An 11,321-nucleotide genomic window follows, 5' to 3' on the forward strand; every position below is an offset into this window, starting at 1 on the left:
AGAAAAATGATCCCAAATTAAAAAAACAATGGACAGAGATTTTAAATACTATGAATACCTGTAATTAACTACTGCTCATTCATGTAATTAAAATATGCTAATACATATAATTAACTGCTAAACTATAAAAATAATTAACTTTGATATTTGAAAATTGGAGAAAACTAAAACAATAAATAAGAGTTATAAGATGGTGGGAGTGTTTGATGAGCAAGCACCGTGAGAAATGATTGTGGTTGGGAGAAATACTGAATTAATACAAAGTTTGATACAAAAGCATCTAATCATAAATAGAACAAAACATTAAGGGCTGGGGATTTAGCTCAGTTGGTAGAGTGCTTGCCTCACACAAGGCCCTGGTTCAATACCCAGCACTGCAAAAAAAAAAAAAAAAACATTAAGGGTAACAACTGACTCCAAGCCTGAGTGGCAAAGCGGCAGCCCAGGCAGGCTGGAACAAGGGTGGCAAACACAGGCCGAAGTTATGCTGAGTCTACCATGTGGGCACACAACTGAGACATGGCAAGCCAGGACAGGCAAACCAGGGCCTGTCAACCTGTCATTCCTCTGCAGCCGAGTACAGGCCCAATGAGCAGGAAGAAAACGCAAGTAGGATCAGACCCGAATGAAGATTGCAAGGCTGGTTAGCGTAAGTTTGAACCAGTAGCACTGACCCAAGAGCTATACAATCCCCTAGACTAGGACACTCAGGCAACAACCTGCTATCAGGTCCCCTTTCTTGTCCTGCAAGAAAGTTCTGCCTCTTTTCTTCCCACTTGAATAAATCCTCCATTCACTCTTGACTTCTGTTGTTCATGAATTTCATTCTTCAAATTTGCAAGACGAGAAATGCATAAGCCCACCAAGAGTCGCAACATACCATTCAACAGTAGTGGAGAAGAGCCAGGCTTTTCCAGCTGTAACCCTTGGAGGTGATGCTGGCAGGCACCCCCTGCCTTAATCAGCTGCTAACACTAAAAGAACTTTCTTGACTACAGAGGCCTAAAGATAATAAAGACCCCAACCACCAGTGGAGAAACTCCAATTTCACTATCAATCTATAGCTTTCAAACCAGAATGAAGAGGGGAAATGGGGAGGTATATGAAAACTACCAATCCGATAGAAAGCAGAGGAGAAAATAGAAAAACACCACATTGTAAATAAGATAGTAGAACTGAAGAAGTAAAATCATATATATATCACTATTCACAAAAATGTATATTAATGAATTAAAGCCATCTATTAAGAGACAGATTTTTAGACTGCCCTTACATTTTTAAACTAGGTATACAATACTTAAAATAGACATACCTAAAACCCAACAAGAAAGGCTGAAAATAATTGAATATAAATATATATCTTATGCAAATGCTGACCAAAATAGAAAAAGTTATATCAGATAAGAATACTTAAAGAAAAATATTAATAGGGATAAAGAGACATACTTTGTAATAATCAAAGAAGGTACAGTAATCAAAACTAGACACAAAGTCTATAATCCCAGTCACTCAGGAGGCTGAGGCAGGAGGATCCCAAGTTCAAAGCCAGCCTCAGCAACTTTGTGAGGCCCTAAGCAACCCAGTCTCAAAATTAAAACTGAAAGGGCTGGGGACGTTGCGTAGTGGTTAAATCCTCTGGGTTCAATCCCCAGACACCTAATATAGTCTCAAAACAATGTAATTCATAAAAATACATAAAAGTGTAAAAGCAAAAAGACCATATATATATATATATATACACCAAAAACAGTTACAAGCAAAAACTGACAAATCAACATGAGAACTTAACATCAGAAAATTGATAGTGTAGTTCAAAATTTACTTAGAACATAACAAAAATAAATAACAAATCTAAATGAACATAAAATTTGAGCTTTACACCTAACATAGATGCATATGTCAAATGGAAAACTTAACAAATCACAAAAACACAAAAAAACTGGTATCATTCAGATCATTCTGACTACACTGTCATTAAAGTTATAAATGAACAATGTTTTTTATAACTCACATATTTATAAATTTGAAAATATACTTTTCAGTAATTCATGGGTAGATGATACAATCTAAATAGAAATTATAAAGCATGTAGGCCAATCATTAAATACTTCATATCAAAACTTATGAGATTGGGGCTGGGGTTGTAGCTCAGTGGTAGAGCACTCGCCTGGCATGAGGCTCTGGGTTTGATCCTCAGCACCACATACAAATAAATAAATAAAATAAAGGTCCACTGACAACTTAAAAAATATTAAAAAAACAAAAACAAAAACTTATGAGATGTCTCAAGAAATGTTAGTTTTATACAAATTTACTTTAAAATGATACAATTTGAAAATTAATGAGCTTGTGCTCAACTCAAGAAAACATAAAAGGTTGGATGTGGTGGAACATGCCTGTAATCCCAGAGGCTTGGGAGGCTAAAGCAGGAGGATCAGAAGTTCAGCGCCAGCCTGGGCATCTTAGTGAGCCCTTGTCTCAAAATAAAAAACAAAAAGGGCTGGGGATGTGTAGCTCAGTGGTAGAACACCCCTGGGTTCAATCCCTAGTACTGCCCGCCCCCATAAAGAGCCATAAAAACTAAGGAATAAAACTAAAAAAGATCAACAAAACCAAAAAAACCCAAAATGATCTTTGGCAGAAGGTGATTAATAAAAAAGACAATACTGTAGCAAGACTGAACAATAAAAATCACAAATAATCAAGACTAGGAACAATAAAATAAACATGTTTTTCTTATTCATGGGGATATAAACAAGAAATTTGAAAATTTACATGACATCAATAGTTTTTTCAAATATATCTGAATTACCAAAAAGATGCAAGAAGGAACTCTGAATAAATAAAACTGAATTGCTCACCCAGTCTTCCTACTAACCCTAACACTTAAAACTTACATGATTCACATGCATGCTTTACCAAACATTCAGGGAATATATGCTTGTTTTAAATTGTTTCAGACTAGAAAAGAGGAAAAACTATCCAATTTTTACAAGATGAAATTAACTTGATACTAAAAGTGGACAAGGTCCATACAGGACACAAACATTACAGCACGTGCAGTAACAGCACTAAGGAGGAGCTTTTTCACAGAACTGGAAGGGCAGGACCCACTTTTCTCCCCACCACAAGCTCCAGGTTTAAGTAGTTACTCTCCTGGCAGCCTCATAAAAACCTCACACGGAAATCCCTCAAGGATGAGAAAGAACATTTTCATTTTCTCTTCCAAATTTTTTTTTTTTTTATTCCAGGTCTTCTCAAACTCCCAGGGTTCAAATGATCCTCCTGTCTCAGTATCATCTGAGGATGCACCATTGCACCAGCCTCCTGCATTTCTGAAAGTCATATTTTGCTTTCTCTTGAGATATGACTGAGCAAATTCGCATGGATTAAGTGAAATCAGACAAGCTCTAGTTATGAAGACACCATCTCCAGACTAATAATACAAATCCCAAAGGAACTTTTATTTTTTAGCAGCCAGAGTTTATTCAGAAAGGATACTGCATACTATGCTAAGTCAAGTGTGTCAAAAAACATAAAGTTTACTATTTTAACTATTTTTCATGCCACAGTTCAGAGGCATTGAGTAAATTCACGTAGTTGTACAACCATTACTACCATCCATCCCTAGAACTTCTCCATCTTCCCAGACTGAAACTCTGGACCTTAAGTGATAACTCCTAAGTTCCCTCCTTTATCATCTGGCATCCACCATTCTACCTTGTCTCTTGACTTTGATTCCTCCAGATGCCTCACGTGAGTGGAATGCAGTCTTGCCTTTTTGCATCTGCCTTTCTCCACCTGGCATGAGATTCTCAAGGTTCATCCATGTTGCAGCATGTGTCAGAACTTCCTTGTAGCGCTGAATAGTTGTCTGTATGTTATACCACAATGTGTCGATCCCTTCTGCTGTTGTCGGGCACTCGGGTTGTTTCCTTTTGTCTACTACGAGTTATGCTACTCTGATTATAGCTGTGCAAGAATGTTAGTCAGCTTTTCATCACTGTGACCAAAACACCTGACAAGAACAAAGGAGCGAAGGGGAAGTCTAGTTTGGGCTCACAGTTTCAGAGACTGAGTCCGTGGTTGGCAGACTCCACAGCGGTGGGCCTGAGATGAGGCAGAACATCATGGCAGAAGGGCCTGGCAAAGGAAAGCTGCTTAGCTCATGGCAGCCAGGAAGCAGAGAAAGAGAGAGGCACCAGGGACGAAATATGAACCTTAACAGCATGCCACCAGTGACCTACTGCTTCCTTCAGCCGCTCCTTACCCACTCGGTATGGAGTCCTTTCATTAATCAAATGCATTAATCTACTATGTGTGTTACAGCTCTCATAATTTAATCATTTCACCTCTGAACACTCATGCATGGCTCACACATGAGCTTTCAGGGGACACCTCACATCCAAACCATAACAAGTACTTCTTTAAATCCCTGCTTTTAATTATTTTAAGTGTATACCTGGAGGTGAAATTCTGGATCACATGGTAATTCTTAATTTTTTGAGGAACCACCCTACTGTTTACAATGGAGACTGCACCATTTTTAATTCCTACCAACAATGTACAAGGATTGCGGTCTCCACATCCTCACCAACACTTGTCACTTTTTGGATTTTTAATAATAGCCATGCTGATGGGGGTAGGGTGGTGTCTCACTGTGGTCAGAGGGGCTCTGTCTCCCCAAATAGCACAGCAGGCATCCTCAGAGGTGGGCGTCCATTCCACACTAGCAGGTCAGACTTTATATCTCACTTTAGGTTTTAAAAGAGACTGGGAACCGGGTGGGAGTTAGGGGGATATAGTTACACAATGCACTACCTGAAATAAAACTCCTTTCAGATAAGGAAGAGAATATTAGACTTAATGATTGTCCTAAGAGTTCAACACTACAAAATTATACTCCTATAGCCTAAAAGGAAAAATAGAAATTTGCATTTGTTTTTGGCTTTATCAAATACTACCTTCAAAGGAATATATAATAGCCAATATTATATGTATTACAGGTATGCAGCTAGTTAGCATGTAGTTAGTTCTAACTATATGCCAAACCCTAGGTGAGACATGTTACATACATTTTCATTTAATCCATTTTTTTTTTTTAAACTGATGAGGTAGCTGGAAACTAGAACATAGAAAACTTGCCCAGGATCACATAGGTAAGCATTAGCAAAGCCAGGAACTAAGCCATACAGTGCCTGGTTTAGAATTTTCCATTCAAAAGGACATCCGACTTCAAGATGTTTTTCTGCTGTCAGTTTTCTTCCTTGAACTTCAAGGGGATCTTCATCAGCTATATTAGAGTTCTCAGAGGAACTTGTTTATCCCCAGTTTTTGACAGAACTCCGCTCCCAGTGGAGCTCGTGGAAAGCACACACCCAGCTGGTGATCTCTCTGGACTATGGCACACATTAAGTGCCAAAGGCATAAGACTGGACCACTTCACAAACCAAAAAGATAATTGGGTAGGGTTTGTACCTCCAAAAAGAGAGCTCCCAATTTTTAAATGAGATAGCATGTATCTGGTAAACAATCATTACAATTCAGAACAGAAAAAAAATGCCTACAAGTGAGCCCACAGAACTGCACCCCAGAGACCCCAAAGGAGTTAGGGTAGTAGGAAAAGCAATAGAAGACACAGCTTAGATGTCATTGCAAAACATATCCCAAAGTTGAATTCTCGACAGAAGCAAGATCCCCATTTCTCAGGCGTCCCATGGTCTCTGCTCCCCCATGCACACCTCCGCTCCTTCTCTACTCACTCACCGGCTTGCATGTGGATGAGTCCTGGATCCTCTTGCACCCAAACCTGCAGAACCCTCCATCTAGCTATAGAGCCCACACCCAATGGGACTCAGTCTCACTAGTGCCCCAGAAGTGAATTCTAATTGATACAGCTCATCTTTCCTGAAACCAAAGGTCCAAGTTCTATCTTCAATCCAACCAGGAAATCAGATACCCTTGAGTCAAGTATCCATCTCACTTAAATGTGGAGAGGTGTTGAAGGTAGGAAGGGGCCACGGATATAGTTCTGTGGCTCTGGGTATCATCTCAAGGAAGGGACTTGGCACAGGCCTGAGGAAGCCCCTATGCAAATGATACGCTATGAAAGTGATAACTTGGAAGATAACAATAACAATTATGCAGTATGTTTACATATCCACATAATGTTCACCCACTATACCTCCAATATCTTTTGAGGCTTAAGAGAAAAATGACTGCTTATATAGAGAAGAAGAAGGAATTACAAAAATGTGATGACTCAAAAGAAATTATACATGGGGCAACTGGAATTATTTTGGGTGACTTTGGGACTTGCTCTAATGTGTGTGTCTGCTCACTCACATCCTCCTTAGGTCAGGGAAAGCAGGCGTATTTCTAAATGACACAAATTAACATCTCCTTCCTCCAGCCTCTAGCCATCTTTCTGACTTAAATGCTTGTCCCATCCCAGTAAACTTTTAAGTGTCTTAACGACAAAGATTACATGTGACCTGTCTTTGAATAATAGCAATTATGCAGTGATAATACACCACACACTGTGCTGATCACTTTATATATATATTATCTCATTTAATCCTTATGACACTGTAAAATAGTCTCTGTTATTATCACCACTTAAAGACTGAAGCTCAAAAATAACCCCAAATCACATACTTAGTGACTTACAGTACTTACATTCAAATTGACAGGTCTACTGCACAGTCCACCCTCCTGAACTCAGTGCTATGTCCAAGGTTAGGCTCAGGAGAGAGACTGAATGAATGAATGAATGAATGAATGAATGAATCCATTAGGAAAACAAAAAGTGACCCACAAAAGGACCATTTTCAAGGGGTAAGCTTGGCACATTAAGGCATTTTTTTTGAGAGAGGTCAATGATATTGGTTTTGCTGTATTACTGATCTAGCTAAAACTTAGACCTCTAATAAAAAATTCCCACCACTGGCTCTAAAGCATAAGGATCATTCATATTACAGGGAGGAAGAGTGCTCACTTCGGCAGCACATATACTGAAACTGGAACAATCAGAGGAGATGAGCATGGCCCCTGCGCAAGGAAGACATGCAAATTTGTGGGGTGTTCCACATTTTTAGAGGATCCAAAAAATTCCACCAGAAAACTTCTAGAACTAATAAATGAATTCAGCAAAGTAGCAGGATATAAAACAAACACTCAGAAATCTCATGCATTTCTACTCATAAATGATGAATCCTCTGAAAGAGAAATTATGAAAACTACCCCAATCACAATATCCTCAAAAAAAAATAAAATACTTGGGACTCAATCTAACAAAAGAGGTGAAAGACCTCTACAAAGAAAACTACAGAACACTAAAGAAAGAAATTAAAGAAAACCTTAGAAGATGGAAAGATCTCCCATGTTCTTGGACAGGCAGAATTAATATTATCAAAATGGCCAACTACCAAAGGCACTATACAGATTCAATGCGATTCCAATTAAAATTCCAATGACGTACCTCACAGAAATAGAGAAAGCAATTATTAAATTCCTTTGGAAAAATAAGAGACCTCAAATAGCCAAAGCAATCCTGAGCAGCAAGAATGAAGCAGAAGGTTTCACAATACCAGACCTTAAACTATACTACAGAGCAATTGTAACAAAATCGGCATGGTATTGGCACCAAAATAGACAGGCAGACCAATGGTACAGAATAGAAGGACACAGACACAAATCCAAATAAATACAGTTACCTCATACTAGACAAAGGTGCCAAAAACATACAATGGAAAAAAGATGGCCTCTTCAACAAATGGTGCTGGGAAAACTGGAAATACAAATGCCCAAAATGAAATTAAACCCCTACCTCTAACCCTGCACAAAACTCAACTCAAAATGGATCAAGGACTTAGGAATTAGACCAAAGACCCTACACCAAATAGAAGAAAAAGTAGGCCCAAATCTTCATCATGTCAGCTGAGGACCTTACTTCCTTAACAAGACTCCCAAAGCACAAGAAATAAAAGCAAGAATCAATAAGTGGGATGGATTCAAACTAAAAAAGTCTTTTCTCAGCAAAGGAAACAATCAATAATGTGAAGAGAGAGCCTACACAGTGGGAAAAAATCTTTACCACATGCACTTCAGATAGAGTACTAATCTTCAAAATGTATAAAGAACTCAAAAAACACCAAAAAAAAAAAAAAGCTAAATAACCCAATCAATAAATGGGCTAAGGAACTGATGAGCACACTTCACAGAAGATGATATACAAGTGATCAACAGATATGTGAAAAAATGTTCAATAGCTCTAGTAATTAGAGAAATGCAGATCAAAACTACCCTAAGATTTCACCTCACTAATTAAAATGGCTATTATCAAGAACACAAGCAGCAAATAGGTGTTGGCTTGGATGTGAGGAAAAAGGTACACTTATACATTGCTGGTGGTATTGCAAATTGGTGCAGCCACTCTGGAAAGCGAAGATTCCTCAGAAAAATTCCTCAGAAAACTTGGAATGGAACCACTATTTGACCCAGCCATCCCATTCCTTGGTTTATACCCAAAGGACTTAAAATCAGCATACTACAATGACACCACCACATTAATGTTCATAGCAGCTCAATTCACAATAGCTAGATTGTGGAACCAACCTAGATGTCCTTCAACAAATGAACAGATAAAGAAACTGTGGTATATATACAGAATGGAATATTATGCAGCCATAAAGAATAAAATTATGGCATTTCCAGGTAAATGGATGGAGCTGGAAAATATCATGCTCAGTGAAATAAGCCAAAGTCCAAATATTTTCTCTGATAAATGGATGCTGTTACACAATGTGGTGGGGTAGGGGGAGGTAAGGAAGAATGGAGGAAGGTTAGATTGTGTAGAGGGAAATGAGGGGAGGGGAGAGGGAGGGGGAAAGGAAAGATAGTGGAATAAGACAAAGATCATTACCCTATGTACACGTTATGAATCCACAAATGCTGTGACTCTACATGGTGTATAACCTGAGAAATGAAAAGTTGTACTCCATTTGTGTACAACGAATCAAAAAAAGGCGGGGGGGAGGAAGAAATGAACAGAAACAGACACATGGTCAGTATTGACTGGGAAGCTTCACAAATCTAAATGTGTCTGGATTAGAACAAAACCAGCTTTAGAAGTCAGAAGGGCCATCTTTACAGGGAAAAGATACTTCATTAAGTCCTAGAGACCAGAGCCAGAAAGGTTTAGCAACTTCATCCACCTCTAAATAAGCACTTGCCCTTCACAATTTTGAAAGCAAAAGTCTTTGAAAGAATGGAAGTCCTTTTGAAAAAAATAAGACTCAGCTTGACTCTAATTCTCTTACTTGTGTCAGTCAGCACTCAGCTGGGGGTGACACCAGGTGGTCACAGGGCAGGGCTTTATGACAGGAATCTGAACTTATCAGCCGTGGGTCATGGGGGAAGGGTAGTGAAGGTCTGGGAGGAGAATCAGCAGTAATGGCCAACCACTCAAAGGACTGCAAAGGAGAGCTGGGGAGAGACCTCTGTGTAGCCACCATCCTGCAGTCTGCACACAGCATCTGGTAGTGGGCCATGGGCTCCAGTTGGACATCAGATTGGAGAAGAGAGTAGGAACATGGGGACCCAGAGGCACCTCTGCAACCGTCACTGCACCTGACCGCAAAGAAACCCCAGAGAGTGAAAGCCACTACTTCCTTCCGCCTTCCCAGTCTGTGCATGTTTCCTCTTTAGAAACTCTAACCCAGAAACACACGGGGAAGAGGATGCTGGGAAACGTAGTTCCTGGCTTACCCAGGTTGACGGAGCAGTCCACCAGACTCCTTTAATTAAATATAGAATACTCAAAAGTGATTATTCACATCTTTGGGGAGACTGCACATTTTAATCATAATTACATGATAAATATTTCATGGTATATATCTTTGTCATATAATTAGAATAAAAAATGTAATTTCAAAGAGATGCTAAATAATTCAGATGGCTGAGGATGTGATTAAAGCCATGACTGAAATGTGGTCAGAAGGTAACCCAAGGTCTTCGAACGTGATCTCCCAAGCAACATGTCTGCTGACAACCAGCCCAAGGACCTGTCTCACTGCTCAATATTTTCTTATGAAGTCTGACAAGGTAAAAAAAATTTGCTTCAAGAAGAAGCTCACTGCCCGGCAAGGTGCCCCATGCCTGTATCCCCACTGGCTCAGGCGGCGGAGGCAGGAGGATCACTGAGTTCAAAGTCAGCCTCAGCAAAACCGAGGTGCTAAGCAACTCAGTAAGACCTGTCTCTAAATAAAATACAAAACAGGGCTAGGGATATGGCTCAGTGGTTGAGTGCTCCTGAATTCAATCGCCAGTACACCCCACTCCCACCAAAAAAAGAACCAGCTCACAGTTGGGGATGTAGTTCAGTAGTACAGCACCCACCTAGCATGCATGAGGCCCAGGGTGGTTTCCACCGCCAGTACCAAAGATGAAAGAAAACAAGCCCACAATATTTCCCTATCATCCGCTATAATTGGAAAATCTAGATACCATCCAAATAGCCATCTTATTACTACGCATGTTTAACATGCAGAGGTGCCCCCAGACAGTCTTCAGAAACCCCAGTTCAGGTAAACCAGAGCTGGGTCCAGAGGCGGGACTAAGAGCACCCCTGAAGCTACTGCCTGGCAGCATCCCTGCACACGCCATAGGAAGGAAAGCGGCTGTGGCGCAGCCTTTTCCAAAGGCCCAGCTACTGCATGGGCACACACGTGCTAGAGCAGACCCCACCCTGGCTTACAGGCTGCAGCGAGCTGATATATCCATTGCTATCCACCACCACTGGGACCAAATGGCACAGCGGAGTCTCAAGCATGTTTCGAAACCCACCAGTCAATGGCCACATTTTCCTGAATCAACTTTGGCCTTCTATTATCTGGCTGTGGAGTGAAGGAAAGAAAGGAGGGAGAACGAAGAAAAGAACTGAGAGAAACAGGAGGAAAAAAAAGAAGGGCCTGATCACAGATCTGCAAGTAGTGGCCAAGAGAAGACCTTGAATGGCAGGGCCAGTCATTCAGCCTGGCCCAGACTTCTGATCTCAGAGGGTCACAAGGTTCTCAAGAAACACCCGATACTTTTAAGCAGCAAGGAGTTGGCAGTGATGGATGATTCCATTAGGAGAATGGCCATGACTCCCTGTTCTCTATGGGGCCCTCAGCGTTCAAGAAAAGCTAGGCCTTAAGAAGCCTTTTAATCTCAGTTCTTTGGATGCCCAAGGAGTTGACAACGCCCCCCATTCAGCAGCTTTTAATGTAGGTCAGAGGCGCTTATTTCAGACTAATTTCTTCAGTTTCCAATTCCTGATC

Source organism: Sciurus vulgaris, assembly GCF_902686455.1.
Source record: "Sciurus vulgaris genome assembly, chromosome: 4".
NCBI classification, from domain to species: Eukaryota; Metazoa; Chordata; class Mammalia; order Rodentia; family Sciuridae; genus Sciurus; species Sciurus vulgaris.